This window comes from Bos grunniens, chromosome X (assembly GCF_055505025.1).
Source record: "Bos grunniens cultivar Pamir isolate PY7600 chromosome X, Bosgru_T2T1.0, whole genome shotgun sequence".
Classification (NCBI taxonomy): Eukaryota; Metazoa; Chordata; class Mammalia; order Artiodactyla; family Bovidae; genus Bos; species Bos grunniens.
This window is the reverse complement of record NC_141194.1, coordinates 129,915,631-129,939,971: the sequence shown is the minus strand read 5'-3', so window position 1 is coordinate 129,939,971 and position 24,341 is coordinate 129,915,631. Positions and strand designations below refer to the sequence as shown.

Here is a 24,341-nt window from a genome sequence, read left to right as displayed (position 1 = left end):
TGCTTCAGGACTATGTCAAAACAGACCCCCACCAAGAGCTCTCTCTCTGTGAACCCCAAACCTCAAAAACCCCAAAGTCAGAGATCTGCTTGTACCATGTGCCCACCACAATTTCAGATGAAAGACAGGATGGAATGGAATGCAGGCAACAAATACAAATTTACAGTTGAAAATGACTTAAAATTTGCCTCAAGTGTACTTTGGAAGCAATATTTTAAAGTCCATGTGAAACTCTGTCATCTGTAAGGCAGATTCAGGTGCTACGATGAACCAGTGAAGTCAAAGGCAAAATCATCAGTGCCTTGTGGCCTTATAAGCCGAGGCAAGAAGAGAACTGTGTCAGATACTCTGAACCCTCACCCACGTGTTTATGTCCACTCAGACACAGCTTGGGTGAGAGCAGAATTAGTGCTCTCTAGTCTCTCAGACCTTCACAGACTTGGACGGGGAAATCCTGAGAGTTCTGGTTTAAAGGACTGCCTCTTTTTAGAACTCCCTAGAAAGTAACTGGAGTCAGACACGACTAAAGTCACTATGCACGCACACATGCAGAAAGTAAATAAGAAGGAGTGAACACATGACCACCTTCTACTTAGGCCAGTGGTTTTCAAATCTGGTTGCACATCAGAATCATTTGGAGAGTTTGTCAAATACTAATGCCCAAGCCTGACCTTCTGATGCAATTGGTCTGGGGTGGGTGGGGTGCCTGAGGATATTTTTTCCTATTAATCTGGTATCAGTTTTTCTTCCCTAGAGTCTTAACATTAATTTTGCATTTTTGATAAAAGGTTTTGAATGTACAATAAATGTTGAGAACGACAGACACAGACCAGGAAGAATCTGTCTCTTGTGGTTCATCGTCGGCTGCCTATCCTGCTCCAGCTTTGGCCATGGCCCTTTTTCCTGGAACAAATGCATCTAAGCCCAAAACACCGCCTCCACTGCTTCCAGGATTCTGCAGGTGTGTGGCTTTTAGGAATAGGAATACCATTAAATACAAATCTGTAGAACTCACTAGAAGGTCAGAGAACCAACACCAAACCATTTAGTTAAGAGGCAAAAAATATTTTGACCTGAAGCTCTAGCCTCCTCATGCACCACCCACCCCTGCTTTGGAAGATGCCTCTCCCCTGTGATGTTTCATGAAGGATGATAAAATTCAGCCATGCCTGCTAGTATAACCAAAATCTATTCAACAACCTCCATCCTGAAAAAAAAAAAATAACAGGCATCTGAAATGAAACACACTGGAGGATCGTACTGGTGTGTGTCTGGCAGACACACCACCACAGAGAGGGGCTATGCAGGACTGCGGCTTGCAGAGTCCCAGGAATTACTCTTGAGAGTCCCTTGGACGACTGCAAGGAGATCCAACCAGTCCATTCTGAAGGAGATCAGCCCTGGGTGTTCTTTGGAAGGAATGATGCTAAAGCTGAAACTCCAGTACTTTGGCCACCTCATGCGAAGAGTTGACTCATTGGAAAAGACTCTGATGCTGCCAGGGATTGGGGGCAGGAGGAGAAGGGAACGACAGAGGATGAGATGGCTGGATGGCATCACCGACTCGATGGACGTGAGTCTGATTGAACTCCGGGAGTTGGTGATGGACAGGGAGGCCTGGTGTGCTGTGATTCATGGGGTCGCAAAGAGTCGGACACGACTGAGCGACTGAACTGAACTGAACTGAACAAGGAACAAAGAACTCACTTGGATTTCTCATTCTCTCCCCCATGGAGTGTTTTTTTTTTTTTTTTTTTTTTTAATTTGCTGAGGAAACAAGAGTCAACCTTTGTTACATTTGAGTCCTCAGTTGTTCAAGAAACATTTATTGTCCACTTTGGGCCAGACCCTGTGCCCAAGAAATGGAGAGGACATGGTCCCCGTCCCCAAGGAACTCGAAGTCCAGCCAGGGAGGCGGATGTGTAATCAAAGACATGCATTTGGTGTGAAAAGAGTGAAGGTGGGGAGGCGCTGTGCAGCTCACTTTGGGAAATCAGGGAATGCTTCCTGGAGGAGGTGATGTGTAAACTAGACAGACCCCTTCTCCCCTCTGGCCACTGGAGGGTAAAACCTCTGCCAAAACGGGGCTTAGGTCAATGATAAGATATTGCCCACATAAATCTCCTCTGAAGCTGAGAAAGTTCACTTATTCTCTACTTACAAGGCATATGAAGTAGGTAGGGATCTTGCTGGTAGGGGAATGTGACTAGAAAGAAACAGGACTTCCCTGATGGCTCACATTGCAGGAGACACAGGTTCCATTCCTGGGTCAGGAAGATCTCCTGGCAAAGGGAATGGCAACCCACTCCAGGATTCTTGCCTGCAGAATCCCATGGACAGAGGATCGTGGCAGGCTATAGTCCATGGGTTCGCAAAGAGTCAGACATGACTGAGCGATTAACACTTTCACATTCACTTATCTGGGAGAGGGGAGTAGCAAGTAGGCCTGTTCCTCTTCTACATCCCTTTCTCTATTGGCAGCAATTCAAACACTCCCCTGGCCCCTCCCTGAGAATAATCTGCTGCTCTTGCCTGCTTCTGGGAGAGGCATTGCAGTCTGTGGTTGATGCAAAGAGGACTAGAGAAAGAAACCGGAGTTCTACCCCAGCTGTGCCTCTGTGAGCCACGTGACCACAAGCCAGTCCCTTCCTGACTCTGGGCTTTAATTTTTCTCTTGGTATAAGAGGGGCTGGGCTCCGTGCTCTCCAAGCCCTTTCCAGTTCTCATGCTTTCTGATTCTCTGCTTGTCCAAGGTTAGACAGACTTGGGGCAAAAAGAACAACCCAGTCAGCGCAGTGGCTTCTGTCATCTCTTTGGAAGGCAACAGTAGGCTTGCAAGATTAGGAAAATAAAGCCACATGAAAGGCTAGCCATTAGTGACAAAAGCCCTACCTTATTTTTCTCCGGTTGAAAAAAAAAAAGGTTGACTTTTTTTTTTTTCTTTCAAAATAAAGCTGCTGCTTCTCTGTCACAGTGTATGGGCAGTCAGCATGCCCAGGCTGACATCAGATATTTCTTTTCTTCCCCAACATTGCTCTCTCTGTGGGAACAGGGAGTCTCGTATCAATAATAGCATTAAAAGGGAACTACCCTGCACCATAGCTAAGCTGCAATTCCCACCTGCCAATCAGAGAAAAGTGATTCCAAATCCTATAGCCATTACTGTCTGCCTCTTTTCTTCTGAAGGATCCTTTGATTCCTTTCTTTCTTTTCATCTTCTTTGGCTTTTCATGCCAACCCTGAACACTTCGGTGATACTCAGGAGTTTGTTAGGGGTTGGCCTCCTGTTAAGCCTCAGTCGGGAAAGGACTGCTGGTAATGGGACCAAAATAAATCTCAGACTTAACTTCTCTCTCACAAAGCTGCCCTCCTTGGCACCATTTAAGGGGAAGTAGATGGCTACACATCAATCTTAGGCACTCCAGGTGGAGCTGTCCACAGTTACACACACTTGTGCGTCTACAAACGCTGACCAGGGTGGGGCTGAGTCCTAAGGGATCACAGTCCTAAGGGAAGAAGCCTTCTACAGCCAGGAGCTCCCGACTGAGTTCATTCCCTGGAAAACCACCGACCGTGGGAAGCCTCTCGTCTCTCAACTAAGTTGCCCCCAATACACCAAATGTGTACATGCCTTTAATCACACACTTCTCCCTGCTTGGAATAGCTTCCGCAACTGAGCCAGCTCAAATATCACCTCCTCCGAGCAGCCTCTGCTGACTCTGTCCCCTCCCAGGAAGAAGTAATCCTTCCTTCCTGTGGATTCTCCTGGCACGTCATGTTCTTGCCTCTATCGGGGTACTTATTCCATGACGTGAGAGCCAGCTGGTGACCTGCCTGTCACTCCTGAGAAACGGTGAGCTTCACTTAACCCTGAGCTCAGCCCAGGAAAAGCTTCAGAACTTGAACCAAATTGGGGTGGGGGTTGGTAAATGTAGCCTTCAGCGGTGACGTCATAAAGTGGTCCTTTACAGCAACAAAATTTGATGGGTCTCCAAATGAAACGTGGCACCACAGGCACGCTTGATTTGGGGGTTTGGTAAGGTACATCTTCTAGCCACATGAGACTGGTGGAGAAATAACTGTTTCTGTAACTTAACTCACCAGATGTTTTGCAATCAAGCTCAAGCACTATTTAGTTCAGGGGGACCCACAAGATATGTGTGTGTGAGGCAGACAGCTGATGGACGGCTCTGAACTGCGGGCTACATGCCTGTGGGGAATTGCACGGTGGGGGGAGGGTCGGGGGATGGGGAAAAGAGCAAGGCAGCCTGGTACATTTATTTTGAATTGGGCGATTCACTTGTATAAAAGCAAATTGGAACCCTTGGCAGAGCCGTCCAGCAGTATCAAAGATCTATAGTCACTGCAGCCTAGTGGGAGGAGTGCCAGTAGTTACAGTTGCTTGGCTGTAAATAAAATATCCCCTGGAACGAAGCATTTTAATTTGAAGTGATTCTATCAGGAGCAGCTGACAAACCTTTCAAGGAAACTGGCAGTGTGAAGAGGAACCTCTATAAAAATAGGAAAAGAGCTTTGAAAAGAGCTAATGAAGTTTCAACACGCAGCCCTGAACACGAGCTGGGCCCATTCGGATACCGGTCAGTGTGTTTCAGAAACAGAGCCAATTAACCAGGGTGGGGGACTTCGGAGGGCACACTTCCCAGCTCCCTTCTTGAACTTTCCTGTGAAACACCAGGCGCCAACAGCCTCCTCCCAGCCAGCCTTCCACAACAATCTGTGGGGCCCGGGCCTTGGCTCCAGACTGCACAAGGTCCAATCTGTGCATGCGCCCTTGTCACACCCTCTTCTGAACCCGGACGTGATCAATAGATGTGGATGGACTTGAATTTCTGGAGGAGGTGTTCTGTTTTGTATTTTAGAAAGGAAAGGTGCCAATCACCATAAAAGAGCCAAGGAAAGCCTGCAAGCCACCTTGCCCGGTCGGTATCAAACCAACAGGAATCGGGGTAAAGAGTGAGCAAATAAACCAAAAGCCACAACTACCTATTTTTAAAACTACAACAATATGTGGGCTGAACAGTAGTGCTGCTGGCTTTGTTTTTATCTACAGACATCTGTTTGGGGTTTCTTTGACTCCAGTACTTGATTTCTATGGTGTGATGGGACAAGGGTCTGAGAATTGGGGTAGAACAACTTGGATGTATATGTGTAGTTGCACAAACAGGCATAACATTGTCTGCAGAAGGGAAAGAAGCTCTCAAAATGCTGGGATTTAACAAGTATCCAGGAAAATTCCCCTATCCCCAGCCTCTCACCCGCTTCCCACCCCAACCTGCAGCTGGAATCTAAAATTACACCATTCACCAATCAAGGCTTTGGTTTAAGTGTTCACCCATGGGCTTGAACTCTGAATACCTATCTCGTGAATTTTGATTGAATGAAAGCTGAGCGTATATATTAATAATAAGCCACAAACACAAAATCGCAGGCCCTTGGGTCCTTGTAGAGCAAGCCAGATGGAGATTTTACAGGCCAAGGATTTGTTTTGGAAACGCTCTACATGGTTTCTTAATCCACAGTCTAGTCACCCACAGCTCAGCCCAACCTGTGGGTACACAAAGACAGATCTGGGGAGAGGACAGCTGCCATTCTGGATCCACTCCTCCCCCAAAGAACTCTGAGGAGCAGTGTGCCCCACAAGGGGGGGAGTGTTTCCTGTGGCAACAGCTGCTTCTATTCCTCCCCTCACTGCCCCTCCCCGCTTCCCCATCCCCCTGCACTCTGCATCCTCTGCTTTTCAATGAGGTCATCTACTCTTCAGCTGCACAATCAAAAATAAGTAAGGAGTAGGCCTCCAGACTTGTGGTTGTTATTAAAACTAAACTCCATCAGCACATTCTCAGGACTGCACCTGGGAAGGCAGATGCCTGATTCTGCCCACTCTCAGGGCTGCTTCTGGCTCCCAGGGACCTGAGAGCAAACCTCAGACGGGTCATCACACATTTCAAATGCAAGGAATTCAAAATGCAGCACTGACAAAACATGGGAGGAAGGAGGGGTAAGTCCCCTCCCCAGCCGCTCTCTGCTAGAAACCCCTCCTCACCAAGGAGCCCTTCCTCCTTCTTGTGGGCCTGGAAAGGAAGAACTGAAAAGCTGGGTCCCGTGGGAGCCCACCTAGGGATACCATTATTTTCCATGCTGTCTCTTCTGGGATTCTCCCAAGGGAGAATCTTTGGTTCCTAAACCATTTCTCACTGATTAATCAATCAGCAAGAAGGAAACACCCCTGCAGAACTGGCAGGCCTCCTGCAGCACGTCTCTAGAGGAATTCCAGGGTCTGCACTCGAGTGGAAGTGTCCCCCACACCCGTCCCAACCTCACAGCAACTCGCCAGCATCTCCCACAGGAAGAAACACAGGTTCTGTGGGGTTAGGTAAGTTGCCCAGATCACACAGAGAAGAAATTCTCGCACTCAGATTCATACCCGAGTCTGTTTGAAGCCAGAGCCAAGGCTCGTATACATGAAACCGGATGGAGTCTCTGGCATTCATTTTCTAGCACTTCCTCCTGCTAACCCCCAAGTGGCAGGGCTGTTAAAGAACAGACACCAGATTCAGTCACTTATTCCAATGGGAATCACACTGCCTGGCTTTGAAGGATCTTCTTACAGAGATGCCTGTCAGAGATGAGATGGTACACTCCGAGCTAGTGTCAGTGCCATCACCTCCCAGATCCCAATTCCCCTCAAAACAAATCTTTCCACCAGAGTCAAGTCAGAAACCGGAAGAGCTTGAGTTGGCTCAACACTGTGCTTTCATTGATGCGGTTTCACCCGAGGGAATAAAGTGAAAGCAGTTTCTCGACCTCAAACCAGGGTGGAGGTTGGAATGGGGGGAGAAGGCAGGGTAGAGGAGAGGTCTGTGCCTGTGACATTATGCCTTAAATAGATATTTGTCTTCTCTTGTCAGTACTGATGTGAAAAGAGGGAAAAGAGGAACAAGAGGAAGCAACAGGAAGAATGAAATCTACTCTGGTCTTGTCACCTTCAGGAACAAAGGGCCAGGTTTCCAGAGCTCTGGCTGAGGGGTGGACACACGCAGCAAAGATGGCCTCTCTCTGTTCTGGGAGAACAGTGTTTCTCTACAGAAATAAAGCCACTGCAGGAAAAGCTCTGGCTGGCTGGGCACAGAAGGGCGACCTCTCTTGGATGACACCCTGTTTCTGTGGCTTTGGCTTCCAACCACTGCTTGGCCTCCTTACAGGGCTGGAAAGCTGCAACTTTCGAAAGTGCCCACTAAGCTTTTCTAAAGATATTACTTGTCAGAAGTCAAGGAGTGGAATGCAGGTTACTCTCATGAGAAGCTTGGGGCGGGCGGTAGCGGGGAGCGGGGGGGTGGGAGGAAGCAGAGAAGAGAAGAGTACTACGGTTTTATTTATATACAAATAAAGAGAATGTAGGCCAAGAGGACAGTGTGTATGGTTCTGTCCCAGGAAACCAGTGCTAGGAATGTATTTCGAATTCAGGCAGCAGGGCAGGACAAGGTGGGGCAAGTGCGGTCCTTACCTTGGGTGTAAAATTTAAGGCGGTGTCAAAACACTCAGTACTCACGATACTTTTTAGAGCACATGTTTGTATTTTAGAAGTTTCATATTTACAGGAAAATTGTGAAGACAGTACAGAGAGTTCCCCCACACTCAGTTTCACCATTATGAATGCTTTGGATTAGTAAAGTACCTTTGTCACAATTAATGTTATTATGAACTAAAGTCTCTGCTTTATTCAGATTTCCTTAACTTTCGCTTCTCTTCTGTTCCAGCATACCACATTACATTTAGTTGTCCATGCCCTTAGGCTTCTCTTGGCAATGACAGTTTCTTGGCCTTTCCTAGTGTTTGATGACCTTAACACATTTGAAGAGTACTGATCAGGTATTTTATGGGATACCATCCTACTGGACTTTTCTTGATGTTTTTCTCATGCCCAGACCAGGGCTATGGATTAATGGGAGGAAGACCACAGAGGTAAAGTGTCACTGTCATCACACCATAGCAAGGGTATGTACCATATGTTACTGTCCACATGATTTATGACTATATGCACTGGCCTTCCTCACCTAGCCGAGGTAGGGTTTGCAAACTTCCTTTACTGGAACGTTACTCTCCTTTCCCTTTCCACAGTGTGTTCTTCAGATGCAAGTAACATTTCATAGCTCACACTTAAGGAGTAACATTTCATAGCTCACACTTAAGGAGTGAAGAGTTAAGGGCAGTATATTTTTTAGGTGAAACATTGACTGAAACTGCCCACCCTGGCCAGGCACCATAGTAATGATTCATGTGAGTTATTTTACAACAGGAAGTCCAGGTGAGGAACACGGAACTCATAAGCAACCATCAACCTCAAGAATTCACGAAAGGTCAAAAGGAGACACCACTCCATAAGTTTTAACAACTTCCCAGAATCCTTCTTACTGAAATTCATCTTGGCTGAGGGATACATGTGCCACCAGGAAGGACCTGAGTCAGAATGATTGGCCACAGGCAACACAGAAACTAATCCCATCACCATAAAACCCAACACTGCTAGCCACGTGGCAGAGCAGTTCTCCTGGGTTCCCTGACCCTCCTGCTCTCCTCCCAGGCACCCCTTCCCAAGAAAATCTCTTGCTTTGTCAGCTTTTGTGTCTCCTCAGACAATTCATTTCTCAGCATTAGACAAGAGCCTCCTTTCAGGCCCTGGAAAGGGTCCCCCTTCCTGCAACATACTTAGACAAATTGTTTGGAATTACCCTGCATGGGAGATTTGTTTCTTCAGACTCAGGAGATGTGGGTTCAATCCCTGTGTCAGGCAGATCCCCTAGAGGAGGGCATGGGAACCCACTCCAGTATTCTTGCCTGGAGAACCCCATGGACAGAGGAGCCTGGCAGGCTGCAGTCCATAGGGTTGCAAAGAGTCAGACATGACTGAAGCTACTGAGCAGGCACGTATGCACCCACCCACGTATTTAATAATTTGTTTGTATCAATATGGACTCTGATATGTATAATATACTTTGTGTTATATATACTCCAATACTACTTTTTTTTTTTTTTAAGTTGCTTTCTCTTGCTGCACTGCATGGCCTGTCGAATCTTAATTCCCTGACCAGAGATTGAAGCTGTGACCTAAGCAGTGAAACCATGGAGTCCTAACCACTGGACGGCCAGAGAATTCCCTATACTATCTTATTTATTTTGTTTCTCAAACTTTCCAGCTTTGGGGGCATCCCTAGTAGCTCAGCAGTTAACAATCCACCTGCCAAAGCAGGAGACACTGGTTCAGTCCCTTAACCAGGAAGATTCCACATGCCACAGAGCAACTAAGCCTGTGCATCACAACTATTGAGCCTGTGTTCTAGAGCCCAGGAGCCACCACTACTGAATCCATGTGCTGCAACTACTGAGCCTTTGCACCCTAGAGCCTGTGCCCCACAACAAGAGCTGCTGCTGCTGCTAAGCTGCTCAGTCGTGTCTGACTCTTCGAGACCCCATGGACTGCAGCCTACCAGGCTCCTCCGTCCATGGGATTTTCCAGACAAGAGTACTGGAGTGGGGTGCCATTGCCTTCTCTGCCGCAACAAGGGAAGCCACCACAATGAGAAGCCCTCACGCTGCAACTAGAGAGTAGCCCGCACTCGCTGCAACTAGAGAAAAGCCCTTGAAGCAATGAAGACTCAGCACAGCCAAAAATTAATAAATTAATAAAATAATTTTTTTAAAAGTTTTCCAGCTTTGGTCATTGGTAGCTCTTTCAGCTGACTCCTGTGCCAAACCCCCATCAATGTTTTGCTTTGGGGATTTGTTTGTTTTTTAGCACTTCTTTACTTTCTGGCATTACAGGATACTCCAGGCTCATCTTGTACATTTCTTGCCCCATATTGTATATTTCTTCCTAGAATCAGTCATTTCTCCAAAACGCCTCAGTTACTCTTACTGGAGAATGGTATTAGTAGCCAAGATATGAGTGCTAGTTGAATAAATCATCTTTTATTGCAATATTCTAAAAAATCAAATTTGCAAACTTTCACCTACAGTCTATCTGCCTGTTTTTGTAAATAAAGTTTAATTGGAACAAGGGATAGAAGTATTGGGGCGGGCAAGAGAGGCAGGCATGTTTAAGGGCAGAATTGTAGACTGTCTTTATGCACAAATTTCGTGTTTGGTCCATCCTGAATTTCTCTGCATTCATTTTGACTCTTTAACATGTATCACCAAAATATTTTTTATTCTGATTACTGAGATTTTTGACACCCTCTTAAGTTTTATACCCAAGTTGAGTATCTCGCTCATCTCACCTTACTTTGGGCCTAATAGGGAGCAGTCAGCAGTCGGGCTTAAGGTCAATGACTGAACTTGTTACTTCTTCCAGTGAAAGGGTGCCGCTTAAGGCTCGCCTCTGGCTGGGCATCGGCATCTTCAGCACAGTTGTGTATTAAAACAACGGATCACCCAGCCCTCCTAAATCATACTTTTTTGGGAGAGGGTTCAGAAACCTGCCATTTTATTTATTTTTCAATATTTATATAATTTTATTTTTTAAATTCTATACTATACAGTTTTCAAAAGTTTCACACACATGATTTCATATAATCTCATAATAAACCTTTTTTCCCCTACCCTCATATTGCACCTCCCCACCTTCTTCTCCCCACAAGTAACCACCTGTGTGTTCTCTATATCTGAAAGTCTGTTTCCTTTTTGTTTTATTCACTAGCTTGTTTTATTTTTTAGATTCCCCATAAAAGTTTTCTCATGCAGTATTTGTCTTTCTCTGCCTGACTTAATTCACTTAGCATAATGCCTTCCAGGTCCATTCATGTTGCTGCAAATGGCAAAATTTCATTCTTTTTTGCGGCTGAGTAGTATTCCATTGTGTATATAGACGTGTGTGTGTATGTACCATATTTTTATCCATTCATCTATTGATGGATATTTAGGTTGCTTTCATATATTAGTTATTGTAAATAATTATGCAATCAACATGGAGGAACCTGAGATTTTAACATGAAGGAACCCATGACAACTATCCAGTGTGATCCCAGGTCTCATGTTTGGGAATCACTAAGTTAAGCCATTACTGCAGGTCTGTGGATGAGAAGGGCTTCCCTTGTGGCACAGCTGGTAAAGAATCCATCTGCACTGCAGGAGACCTGGGTTCAATCCCTAGGTTGGGAAGATCCCCTGGAGAAGGAAAAGGCTACCCACTCCAGTATTCTGGCCTGGAGAATACCATGGACTGTATAGTTCATGGGGTAGGAAAGAGTTGGACACAACTGAGCAACTTTCTCGTTCATGTGGATGAAAAGGTGGCATTAAAAAAGTATACTCGAAAGTTTTCATGCTCTCCTTGGTGTTTAATGATGAAATTTGTTTTCTAATTTCAAATAATATTAATTGAGGGGGAGCAGTGTATGTGTGGCTCCAATTGAGATCCAGGTCTTTAAAGTGGTTGCATAAGGTTGATCCCAAGCACGTATGTCTGGAGGACACAAAAGTTCCACTTTGGATCCAGGGGAGCAGGACTGCATCTGGGCCCTGAGTATTTTCTATTCCACTGTCACTTACTGACCAAGTTGGGGGCAGTGGCTACTCACGTTGGACTTGCTATTAATCAGCCACAGGCTCCCCTGGAGGGCATGCTTCCCATCTCTTTCCTCCCTTTGGCCCCTCTCTTGGGCTCTGCCCGCTCTCCATCTTACTGGGCCTGTGGCTTCTGGCCCATCGCATCCTCCTTGCTCTGCGGGCACTCTTGTCTTAAGATTGCTCACACTCCTGGCTGTTCTGCCTGAGCTTCCTCTATCCCTCTCTCTCTCCCTCCCCAACGGCTCTCACAACCTTTTTCTCACACATGATTATGATCTTGGTTTCTTTCTCACTCTCACATGCTCTCTTTCTTCCTCTCCACTTTCTCTCCCTCTTGCTCTCCCATTCCTTTTGTCTGTGTGTGTGTCTGTGTGTGTGTCTTTTGAAAGCCAGAGTCATTTCCCTAAACACACGGAGTACGCCAGAGCAGAAGAACTAGGCCAGCTCTACGGGGAAAATAAGAAAAAAATTTTTTCAACCACAACAAGGAAAATGCCACTGGGTCCAAGACTCTCAAGAGGGATCTCAGAAAACTCTTTAAATCCTTGGGGCTAAAGGTACTGTCAGGCTATAGATGTGCAATCTAGCATCGTCTATTAAAGATAAAGCAGGTGGCCTCATTAGAAGCGATCAAAATTACCAAAGGGGAAAACCACTTCACAGGGAGGGAAGCCTTAACAGCTGGGGCTATTTGAGACTAATTGTCTAACTCACCCTTAGGAACAGGAAGCTGAGGCTGAGGGAGGAAGTTGTTTTAACTCACCTCAAATGTGTTACCAGCCAAAGAACTTCCCACAGTATAAAGCCAGCGTCTCCGAGAAGCAGCCAGCAGAGAGGTGAGCCTTCTGGAGAGTTGCTAGAGGATTTCAGAGACAAGCTTCAAGGATGGAGTCACTTTGATTTCTGGCACCAAGACAGGCTGGGAGGATCACTTAATCACCTCTGGAAACTTATCTCTGGGCCACTCTTTGCCACGGAGCAGGGAAGCATGGTTTGTGGCACTTGGGCAGATGCTGGGTCGTGTATGGATGCGATCAGACTGCACAATCGGGGTGGAGGGGGCCCCAGGTTAAGGCCAGTCCACTGGAGACTGTGTGTGTGTGTATCTTTCTGTCTTTCTGTCTCTGTGTCCGTCTCTGTCTGCCTCTCCCTTGTCCCTTCTCCCCTCCGTAAGTGAAAAGTTAGCTGAAGGCCCAGTTTTATAAAGAAGTGATTTAGGCAATGCGCTGGTGTTTTGCAATACTTCCAAAGTCTTTTTGAGACAAACACATGCCAGGGGCCAAAATAAAACATGGGCTGCTCAAAAATACTTTTCCTTTTGTTTGAAATATTTGCCTTTTAAAACAGATTTAACAATTTTGTTTGGGGCTCATTTATAGGAATCCATCTAACTGTAGTAACATCAAAAAAATCATTCAATTTCCAGAATGCAATCTGATATTCATTAAGCTCTTTCCTCAAGGAACAGAAAGGACTAAGTCAGTGAAAGTCACTGAATCTTCTTCCCCAAAATGAACAATCATGAGAAAACAAAATACCCTTGAGCATGAAAACTTCAGAAATTTCTATTTATTAAAATGCAGAGATGGGTCTTCAACAACACTTTTCAAATTTCATCTCATGGCTGAGGTTAAAACAAACTGTTAAAAACTAGTCTTACAATTTTACTTAATGTATTTTCAATAAAAAATATGGCTACTTACTATTAATTAAATATGGCTACTTAACTAACTCTCTAACTATTAATAAAATAGGAACCAGCCATACACAGAAATGAATGAGAAGTTCTCCTTTGGGGTTGCTCCTTTTCAGTTTAACATTCTGATATAACTTTTGTGAGTAATCTGATTATTATTATAATAGTACTCTTGATTCCTCCCCCCCATATGACTCCTGAGAGCAGTGTTTCAGTAAGTTCAGGCCAAAGACCAATCACATCTGAATCACTTGGATTTGTAAGATCTGGTCTTACAAACTATGGCCCAAGAGTTGTTTCTCTGGCCTCACCATGATTCTGATTCTGCAGGAGTGGGGCCCAGGAATTTGAATTTTGAATGGACAGCTGGGTGATTCCAATGCAGGCTAAAGTGTGAGGATCACTCACACTCTTGAGTAGGGCAAGGTACACTTGCCTTTGTAGGGCAAGACCCAATAGAGGAAGCACATTTAAATTATGAAAGTGAAAGTGAAGTCGCTCAGTCATGTCTGACTCCTTGTGACCCCACAGACTGTAGCCTACCAGGTTCCTCTGTCCATGGGATTTTCCAGGCAAGAGTACTGGAGTAGATTGCCATTTCCTTCTCCAGGGGATCTTCCCAACCCAGGGATCAAACCCAGGTCTCCTGCATTGCAGGCAGACGCTTTACCATCTGAGCCATCAGGGAAGCTAAATTATAGACCTCCTTTATGTGTCTATCTGATTTTAGAATTAATAGGAGAAACACCCTTGACCACCCATAAAAGCAAGGCTGCCAACATGTGTTAGTCTTCCTTATTCCCTTTCTGGTCTTACAAACTATGGCAAAGTCGCCCAAGGTAGGGAGATGGTTTTCTAGGAAGAGGTTTGTTTTATAAAAGATGGGTAATTGTTTGTCCAGGGATGAATGGAATGAATGAATAAAGAAAATGTGGTATATATACACAATGTAATACTATTCAGCTGCAAAGAATAAGGAAACCCTACCATTTGCAAAGAGTCGAACACAACTGAGTGACTGAACTGAACTGAACTGAACCATTTGTGTCAATGTGGATGGACACTGAGAGTATACGTCAGACAGAGAAAGACAAATACTGTATAATCTCACTGACATGTGGAATCTAAACTAAAACAAGCTCATAGAAATAGAGATCAGATTTGTGGTTGCCAGAGGCAGAGCGTGGGCTTCCTTGGTGCCTCAGATGGTAAAGAATCTGCCTGCAGTGTGGGAGACCTGGGTTCGATCCCTGGGTTGGGAACATCCCCTGCAGAAGGGAACGGCTACCCGCTCCAGTATTCTGGCCTGGAGAATCCACAGGGACAGAGGAGCCTGGCAGGCTATAGTCCATGTGGTCGCAAAGAGTCAGACACGACTGACCGACTAAGCACAGCACACAACATAGCACAGAGGCAGAGTGTAGAGAGGAGGTGGGGAATGGATAAAGCTGGTCAAAAGGTAAAACATTCCAGTTATAAATAAGTTCTAGGGGTGGTGGGCAGAAATGAAATAGGTGAGGAAGATTAAGAGGTACAAACTACCAGTTATAAAATAAATAAGTCACAGGGATGTCATGTACAGCAAAGGGATATTAGTCAATATCTTATAATAATTTTGTATGGTGTGTAATCTATAAAAATATCAAATCACTATGTTGTACAACTGAAAGTAATATAATATTGTAAGTCAACTACACTTGAGTAAATTGGTACAAGATAATAAGTTCTGGGATGTAATATACAGCATAACTATAATTAACAATAGTATGTTGTATGCATATTTGAAAGTTGCTGAGAGAGTAGGTCTTAAAAATTTCTCATCCCAAGGGAAAAAACTGTAACTATGTGAGGTGATGTATGTTAACTAAACTTATTGTGGTGATCATTTTGCTATATAAACATATAGCAAATCATTATGCTGTACACCTTAAATGGATACAATGTTAGATGTCAACTGTATCTTAATAAAACTTTTTAAAAAGATTTTTTTAAATGATAGAGCAACCAAAAAGGCCTAATTAGAAGTCCTGAACCCCACACAAGCAGAAAATCTGCCTGAACATTGACTGTGCCATGAAGGTTGCCAAGCTTGTCTCCAACAAGCAAGAGAAGCCTTCTCAGGGAGACCACAACCACTCCGGGCAAACTGGCCACGATATTAGGCCTTCACGGACATTTGCCAAATTGGAGAGTATTTTCACCAATGAACCTTCTTAAGTGTTAGTCTTTTTCCCCCACTTCTTACTTTAGCCTTGAGCCAACTGGAGCTTCTCTCTTTTGTCCTTTGCAGCTGACTCATCCATCCTTTCCCCTCCTCACATAGCCTAGTGAACGAAGTCTACGAACTGCCCGACTGCACAGAAGTAGTTAGGCTGCACCTGAGTGCTGATGACCTGGGCCCCTCCAACCTGGAGGGCGGGAAGAAATCAGCAGCTGCAGAAACAACTGGCGACTTCAAAGGATTGCATTTCCCCTGAGGGTTATCTGGAACATGCCTCTCAAGACTAAAATTCCTCCCTTGGAATGTGGCATGATGGAAAGTCAATGCAAAGAGGCTGACGTGCTCACCTCCTTCATTGGGCTTTCCCATAATTTGTTGACAAGGAGGTTAAAAATCCAGCCCTTTCCTCACTCAAAGCTTCAAGGCCATTTTATCTTTCAGCCACAAGACAAAGACAATCATGTGAAGTAGGACAGACAAGCATGTCTGTGTTGGCCAGAGTGAGAGTCTATCTCTTCTGATTGTCCATTCTGCTCACTGATAAGCCAGTCCTAGGCTATCAGTCTCTTTCTTCAATTTAGCAATGCATTTTTGATTGACTTTTGGAAAACGCTTAACTATCTAGAATACACCTCCTCAGATTTCTGGAATGGCTTAAAATCCAAAAGAAATCTATTTAAAAGCAAGTAATTTGGCTGGTGGAGGTGGGGGAGGGGGAGTGATTGCTTAGTGGGTACAGGGTTTCCTTTTAGGGTGATACAAATAGTTTGAACTAGACAATGTTGTGAGTGTACTAAATGCGGCTGAAGAAGCACACCAGAACACAAAGAATTTTATGCTATGTAAATTTCACCTCAATTTTAAAGAGCAAATAACTTGGTGATGTAGAAATTTATTCTGAGTCCTGAGTAGCAAAGAAACAGAATCAGGATGATGCAAAATCCTGCACAACAAAAACAGCTAAGACCACAATATACTTGGTGATAATAGCCAGGATTTATTGATTACTATGAGCTGAGCCCTATGCTAATAATCAATATACGCCTTTACTGAATCTTCACACAACAATCCTATGGGGCAGGGCCTATTGCATATTTTTTAACTTTTTATTTTGTGTTGGGGTATAGCTGATTAACAAATAACATTGTGACAGTTTCAGGTGAACAGTGAAGGGACTCAGCCATACATATACAGGTATCCATTCTCCCCAGAACTCCCCTCCCATCCAGGCTGCCACATAACACTAGGCAGAATTCCATGTGCTGTACAATAGCTTCATGTTGGTTATCCATACTAAATATAGCAGTGTGTACATGTTGATCCCAAACTCCCTATCTTTCCCCCCATTTCCCCCCTTCAAACCATGTTTGTTCTCTATGTCTGTGTTTTGTAAGTTCATTTGTATCATTTCTTTTTAGACTCCACATATGAGATGTAATAAGATATTTTTCCTTCTCTGACTTACTTCACTCAGTATGACAGTCTATAGGTCCATTCATGTTGCTGCAAATGGCATTATCTCATTCTTCTTAATGGCTGAGTAATATTCCATTGTACATATGTACCACATCTTCTTTATCCAATTCCTCTATTGGTGGATATTCAGCTCATGATGCTTAACAGCATCAAAACCAACAACCCACTCAAAAAATGGGCAGAAGACCTAAACAGATATTTCTCTGAAGAAGATATACAGATGGCCAACAGACATGCGAAAAGATGTTCAACATGGTTAATTATTAGAGAAATGCAAACCAATACTACAGTAAGGTATCATCAAATCTTTACATAACAATCCTATGGGACACAGTCTGTTGTATGTTTTTTTAACTTTTCATTTTGTATTGGGGTATAGCTGATTAACAATGTTGTGATAGTTTTGGGTGAACAGTGAATGGAGAATGGCCAGCCAGAATGGCCATCATCAAAAAATTTACAAACAGTAAATGCTGGAGAGAGTGTGGAGAGAAGGGAACTCTCCTACACTCTTGGTGGGAATGTAAACTGGTAAAGCCACTATGGAGAACAGTATGGAGGTTCCTTAAAAAAACGACCATGTGACCCTGCAATCCCACACCTGGGCATGTACCCAGAGAAACCATGATCTAAAAGGATACATGCATCCCACTGTTCATTGCAGCATTGTTTACAATAGGCAAGACATGGTTCTATTGTATTTAGGATTCACTGAGGAAACTGAGGCTCAGAGGAGTTCAATGTCATGCTCAAGGTCATATAGTTAATAAGTAAATACTTGGCTCCAACTCGTAGCTATCTGGCTCCAGAGCACATGCTATTCACTGCTGACATCTTCTGAGGGAATATGTGACCCATAAAAGCTCAGTTTCTTTACACAAAAACCTTGAAATGGCAGTTAGGATGGCCAGGAGCACTGATGACCAGAGGAGCAGTAATGTGGGGTGAGGTAGGGTAGGATGGGGTGAGGAAGGAAGGTGAGTGTGTACTCAGAGTGAAGACAAGTTTCAGACAGGAAAAAGCATCTCTCTGTGTGTGAGTGTGCACGTGCGTATGTGTGTATGTGTGTACCTGTGTGGAGAGAGAGTAGGCGTATGAGAGAGAATGAGAGCTATTTGATTCAATAGAGGGGAACAGGCTTGATAAATGCCCACCTTCCCACTCTGCTCTCAACACACATAACTCACTCATTCTTGAAAGCTAGCTGGGTATCCCTCACTTGTAAGTTTGCTTATCTGAGGGAAAAGGGAATTTGAGGCCCAGGCAGAAGACACTGGCTTTTTAACAAGATGTTCCATATGTAGCCAATAAAAATAAAAGAATAATACTCCGACCACTAACGACTTGTAATGACTCCATTTGGGGTGATGTGATTTGTATTCAATTCAGCTTAACTAAAAAGACAGCATTGTTTCCTGGGATGAGATATGAGAAAAAAATCACTTTCTATCTGAGAACCTTCCAACTTATGCAAAGAAGAAAGAAAGAAATGACTTTTGCCTCTGCTTTGGAGCTGAGAAGCCTGCAGAGTCCTAGTTTAATTGACTCTAGAAACTTTCAGAAAGATGCAGGAATAGAAGGAAAATGACTCTTTACCTGTCTGAGTGCAATTCACTAGATTAAAGCGCTCCACAGGCAAAGTACATCTGTTCTCCTTGGTGCGGCCCCGTCTGTAAACTCCCGAGTGAAAAGAACTTGTGGTTCTCAGGGACTGAAAAGGGCCCTGGGAAATGAGTGCCCAGAAGTCAATAGGCCTGCGGCTGTTGTGGGAGGGGAGAGGCTGCCAATGGGATCCCACTGAGAGACCAACCCCAGGAGCCTACCCCTGCATAGAGGGGAGCCAGGGCCAGAGCATCCTGGGAAGCCAATCCTGAGAGTGGGCATGAAGTTCTTTGACCCTGAAAGTGTAGATCCCAAGCCCTCCCGTTTCCCAGGCCAATCATTCTCTCCCCAGCATCTCCACTTCCCCGTGGGCAGAGGCAGATAATAAAGTGCCTATTCTAGCTCATGCTGCTGCTTTACAAAGGGAGGGTTTTTTTTTTTTTTTTTTGTAATTGGTCCATGTGAGGAGACTTATTGCATCTTCTGAACCACTAGGTCCCGAATGGCAATACCAAAGCACAATGGCCACAGTCGCTGCCTTTGGAGACAGTGTATTCATAGCCACTTCCTACAGCATGACAGGGAAGACCAAACTGGCAGAGGGATGCATGCATTTGCTTTATGAAAGGCGAGTCTGAATCTGTAAAAACTCCACTACAGACAACTCTACTTCAATTAGAAAAAAAATTGAAGGACCTATGAGTCCATATGGTAATCTCACCTCACCTTAATTTTCCCATTTGTACAATGGCGGGTCATTATACATACATCATGGGATATTCATGAGGGCTCAATGGGATAATGAGTGCATTATGCTTAGTCCAGTGACTGGCACATGGTGAGCTCTCAAGGAATATGAACTACTATTGATATAAAATGATAATTTATTATTATGCTTCAGTATTTTGAAGAAGCTTGTCTTTTCGAACAGACAGAACTCCATTTATTGGATGAGTACTAGACAACCGATCACATTCCACCTACTGTCTTTGCTAGAATTCAAAGCCAAACTGAATGTTCAAGTTCACGGATCATTCTAATGCCACTAGATTTTGAGCTCCTTGAGGACAGGGGCTGTGTTTGGCTCAGCTCTGCATTTTTAGTGGCAGTCCCAGGACCCAGTATATGGGGTTTAATAAATGTTTGAAATGATTTCCATCCCAAGTTCTTAATGGGAACAACTTTCACCTCTTTTTCTCTGTTTTGTGTGTGTGTGTGTGTGTGGCTGTGCCATGGGGCATGCAGGATCTTAGTTCCCCAACCAGGGACTGAACCCATGCCCCCTGCAGTGGAAGCACAGAATCTTAACCACTGGACTGCCAGGGAAGTCTCTCCCTGCCTTTCTTCTACAAAGTTTCATCTCTCTAAAGTTTCAATTATTTAATAGGTAGTTCTTATTGGGAGTCCCTTTGGGTCCTTTTTAGAAGTTAAGTGGGGAATGAAAGAAAAGAGTTAGTCGCTCAGTCGTGTCTGACTCTTTGTGACCCCATGGACTGCTGCCCACCAAGCTCTACTGTCCATGGAATTTTCCAGTCAAGAATACTGGAGTGGGTAGTCATTCCCTTCTCTAGGTGATCTTCCCAACTCAGGAATCAAACCCATGTCTCCTGCATTGCAGACGGAGTCTTTTCTGTCTGAGCCACCAGGCAAGTGGGGAATAAATATTACTAAATCTGAACTGTTTCTCTGCAATAACTCTACACATATCACCTAAAAGGGTATCTGAAGAGGAATGACAACGTTGCTATGGATCCAGAGGGACAGAACTATGAGGTCAAGGAGAGGAGCTTAAGTGGCAGAGGCCAGAAAGAACCCAGACATGGGCCTGTGGGCATATTGATCTGTACTGGCATCATGTCAGCTCATAGCAGCTCTTGCCAGAAGACTGACTTAAAATATCATGTCCCCTTGGGCCTCTTATTAATAAAACCCACTCCTCTTCTTCCCAGTCTTAACATTTTTTGGAAAAGGTAGGTGACAAGGAGTTGCCAGCAGCAGGGCATCGTGGTTAAGAACATAGATTCTGAAGCCAGACAGACTGGTTTGAGTCTTAGCTCTGTCACTTATGATTATGTAACCCTGAGCAAGTTTCTTAACCTCTCTGAGCTTCATTATCCTCTTCTGTGAAATAAGGATGACAATAATAATACTGTTCTCATTAGGTTGTTGTGAAGACTACATGAGAATTATATAGAGTCCCTGGACCACTGCAAGAGCTCAATAAATTTGAGCTGTTATGATTACTTGACCTGTAGACATTTCCTCTAGGCTTGGATAACCTAACAGCTAGGGATAGTAGAAGGAACCCTGAACTAGGAGCTAGGGATTCAAGCCTTGAAGAAAGGGTTGTGGGGCTAAAGGTCACAGATTAAAGGGCATGGCTAATTCCTCATATGCAACATGGTAAAAGCATAGATTCTATGCATTTCCCATGATTAAAATTTTAAGAATCCAGTGAGCTAATTGCATGTGAAAGGACTTGGTGAAATGCAAGCATTCTGTGCAAATGCAAGTGAAGAAGGAAGCATTATATTTAGCTGATAATGACTTGAGATTTAACCCTTCTGGGCCTTTCCTGCTATCATGCTGGAGTGTAGAGAAGCAGCACACAGTTCAGACCCCAGATATATTCCCTCTAAGGAGCTGTGTCTGCTCTCAAATCTCTCCAGGTTCTCCCCAACCCCTGCCTGTACAGAAGCTTTTAGATGGACCTGCCACTGTTTAAGGTTCTTGCCACCAAGGCCTCGGTTTTGGAATCATCTTTCAGCTGTGACACATATCTAATCTTGTGCACTATGGCCATGCTAGGGACATGACAGTGTGACTGAGGGTTTGAAGCTGACTGTCACAGCTAATGGCTTAGCCCACAAGACTTGGAAGCTTCCTGTGTCACCCGCTGTCCAGTTGGCAGATGAAGTGATGTGGAGAGTTGTCGTCCATCACCAAGAGAGACAGCAGTTGCTTCTGATAGAGATAAAACAATCAATGCGTTTGGATTTCAATCAGATAGAATATGTTTTCTGGGAACAGGTCTTAATCAATGTGTGCCCTGCCAGATAGCATGTTGGTGTGCAGTCTCAGCCGTGCAGGAACACCTGTCACTCGGAATACCAAAATAGATCTAATGAGAGAAACATTCTTCAGAATATATCCGTGCTTCCTACCTCCTTCTAGACTCTGAGACAATTCTTATGGCACGGTTACCTGATTGCTAGCATTTCAATATGAGGAAAGAATTTTCCAAAAGGAACTCCAGCCAAAAGAGGGCGAGTGATATGCCCAAGGTCACACAGCCCATCAACACAGAGCTGAGCTGGAATTTGAACCAAAGAAATACTAACCATTTGGGAATGGGACATAATGCTGGAAACCAACCATGACAGGCACTTAAACAATCACTGATACTCTTGGAGAAAGAGTAAAGGAACAATGGTGTGTGTGCTCTCTGCTTCATAATCTAGATGATGGCTGAAATCCCACCAGCACTGGCGGTCCAAGAGTCTATGATGTGACATTTGCATTGGCAGTCCCCTGTTTTATGAGTCCTGAAAAGAAACATCCCTCCTTATCTGTTTGTTGGGTGCTCATGCAGAAATTCCCCACAGGCCAAACTGAGTCTCCTCTGCCCACCAAGTTGACGGACACTCACTTACATTGATGGGCTTTCCCTTCCTTTAAGAACCAAAGGTAACTCCATTCAATATCCTGTGATATACCATATGCTACTGGAGATCAGTGGAGAAATAATTCCAGAAAGAATGAAGGGATGGAGCCAAAGCAAAAACAACACCCAGTTGTAGATGGGACTGGTGATAGAAGCAAGATTCGATGCTGTAAAGAGCAATATTGCATAGGAACCTGGAATGTTAGGTCCATGAATCAAGGCAAATTGCAAGGGGTCAAACAGTAGATGGCAAGACTGAACATCAACATTCTAGGAATCAGCGGACTAAGATGGACTGGAATGGGTGAATTTAACTCAGATGACCATTATATCTACTACTGTGGGCAGGAATCCCTTAGAAGAAATGGAGTAGCCATCATGGTCAACAAAAGAGTCTGAAATACAGTACTTGGATGCAATCTCAAAAATGACAGAATGATCTCTGTTTCCAAGGCAAACCATTCAATATCACAGTAATCCAAGTCTATGCCCCAACTAGTAATGCTGAAGAAGCTGAAGTTGAATGGTCCTATGAAGACCTACAAGACCTGCTAGAACTAACACCCGAAAAAGATGTCCTTTTCATTATAGGGGACTGGAATGCAAAAGTAGGAAGTCAAGAAACACCTGGAGTAACAGGCAAATTTGGCCTTGGAGTACAGAATGAAGCAGGGCAAAGGCTAACAGAGTTCTGCCAAGAGAACACACTGGTCATAGCAAACACCCTCTTCCAACAACACAGGAGAAGACTCTATACATGGACATCACCAGATGGTCAACACTGAAATCAGACTGATTATATCCTTTGCAGCCAAAGATGGAGAAGCTCTATACAGTCAGCAAAAACAAGACCAGGAGCTGACTGTGGCTTAGACATGAACTCCTTATTGCCAAATTCAGACTTAAATTGAAGAAAGTGGGGAAAACCACTAGACCACTGAGGTATGACCTAAATCAAATCCCTTATGATTATACAGTGGAAGTGAGAAATAGATGTAAGGGACTAGATCCGATAGAGTGCCTGATGAACTATGGATGGAGGTTCATGACATTGTACAGGAGACAGGGATCAAGACCATCCCCATGGAAAAGAAATGCAAAAAAAGCAAAAAGCCTGCCTGAGGAGGCCTTACAAAGAGCTGTGAAAAGAAGAGAAGTGAAAAGCAAAGGAGAAAAGGAAAGATATACCCATTTGAATGCAGAGTTCCAAAGAACAGCAAGGAGAGATAAGAAAGACTTCCTCAGTGATCAATGCAAAGAAATAGAGGAAAATAACAGAATGGGAAAGACTAGAGATCTCAAGAAAATTAGAGATACCAAAGGAACATTTCATGCAAAAATGGGCTCAGTAAAGGACAGAAATGGTATGGACCTAACAGAAGCAGAAGATACGAAGAAGAGGTCGCAAGAATACACAGGAAAACTGTACAAGAAAGAGCTTCATGACCAAGATAATCACAATGGTGTGATCACTCACACTCACCTAGAGCCGGACATCCTGCAATGTGAAGTCAGGTGGGCCTTAGGAAGCATCACTACAAACAAAGCTAGTGGAGGTGATGGAATTCCAGTTGAGCTATTTCAAATCCTAAAAGATGATGCTGTGAAAGTGCTGCACTCAATATGCCAGCAAATTTGGAAAACTCAGCAGTGGCCACAGGACTGGAAAAGGTCAGTTTTCATTCCAATCCCAAAGAAAGGTAATGCCAAAGAATGCTCAAACTACCGCACAATTGCATTCATCTCACACATTAGTAAAGTAATGCTCAAAATTCTCCAAGTCAGTCTTCAGCAATATGTGAACCGTGAACTTCCAGATGTTCAAGCTGGTTTTTGAAAAGGCAGAGGAACCAGAGATCAAATTCCCAACATTCGCTGGATCATGGAAAAAGCAAGAGAGTTCCAGAAAAACATCTATTTCTGCTTTATTGACTATGCCAAAGCCTTTGACTGTGTGGATCACAATAAACTGGAAAAGTCTGAAAGAGATGGGAATAGCAGACCACCTGACCTGCCTCTTGAGAAATCTGTGCAGGTCAGGAAGCAACAGTTAGAATTGGACATGGAACAACAGACTGGTTCCAAATAGGAAAAGGAGT

The 24,341-nt window shown here is 44.2% G+C and overlaps 1 protein-coding gene and 1 long non-coding RNA gene across 6 annotated transcripts in view; one reads left to right on the top strand and one right to left on the bottom strand.

Moving 5' to 3' along the window:
- Positions 1–24,341, bottom strand: part of HS6ST2 (heparan sulfate 6-O-sulfotransferase 2) — a 653,947-nt gene that overhangs the window by 123,271 nt on the left and 506,335 nt on the right. The gene's annotated exons all lie outside the window — the stretch shown is intronic.
- On the top strand, positions 3,095–8,947 carry LOC147341402 (uncharacterized). Of its 2 annotated transcripts, XR_015158221.1 has the most exons (5): positions 3,095–3,853; positions 4,463–4,598; positions 4,881–4,940; positions 6,232–6,394; positions 6,930–8,947. It is a non-coding gene; the product is annotated as an uncharacterized LOC147341402 (long non-coding RNA). The 2 variants fall into 2 exon arrangements; XR_015158222.1 differs by lacking the exon at positions 4,881–4,940 and having other exon boundaries at positions 3,100–3,853.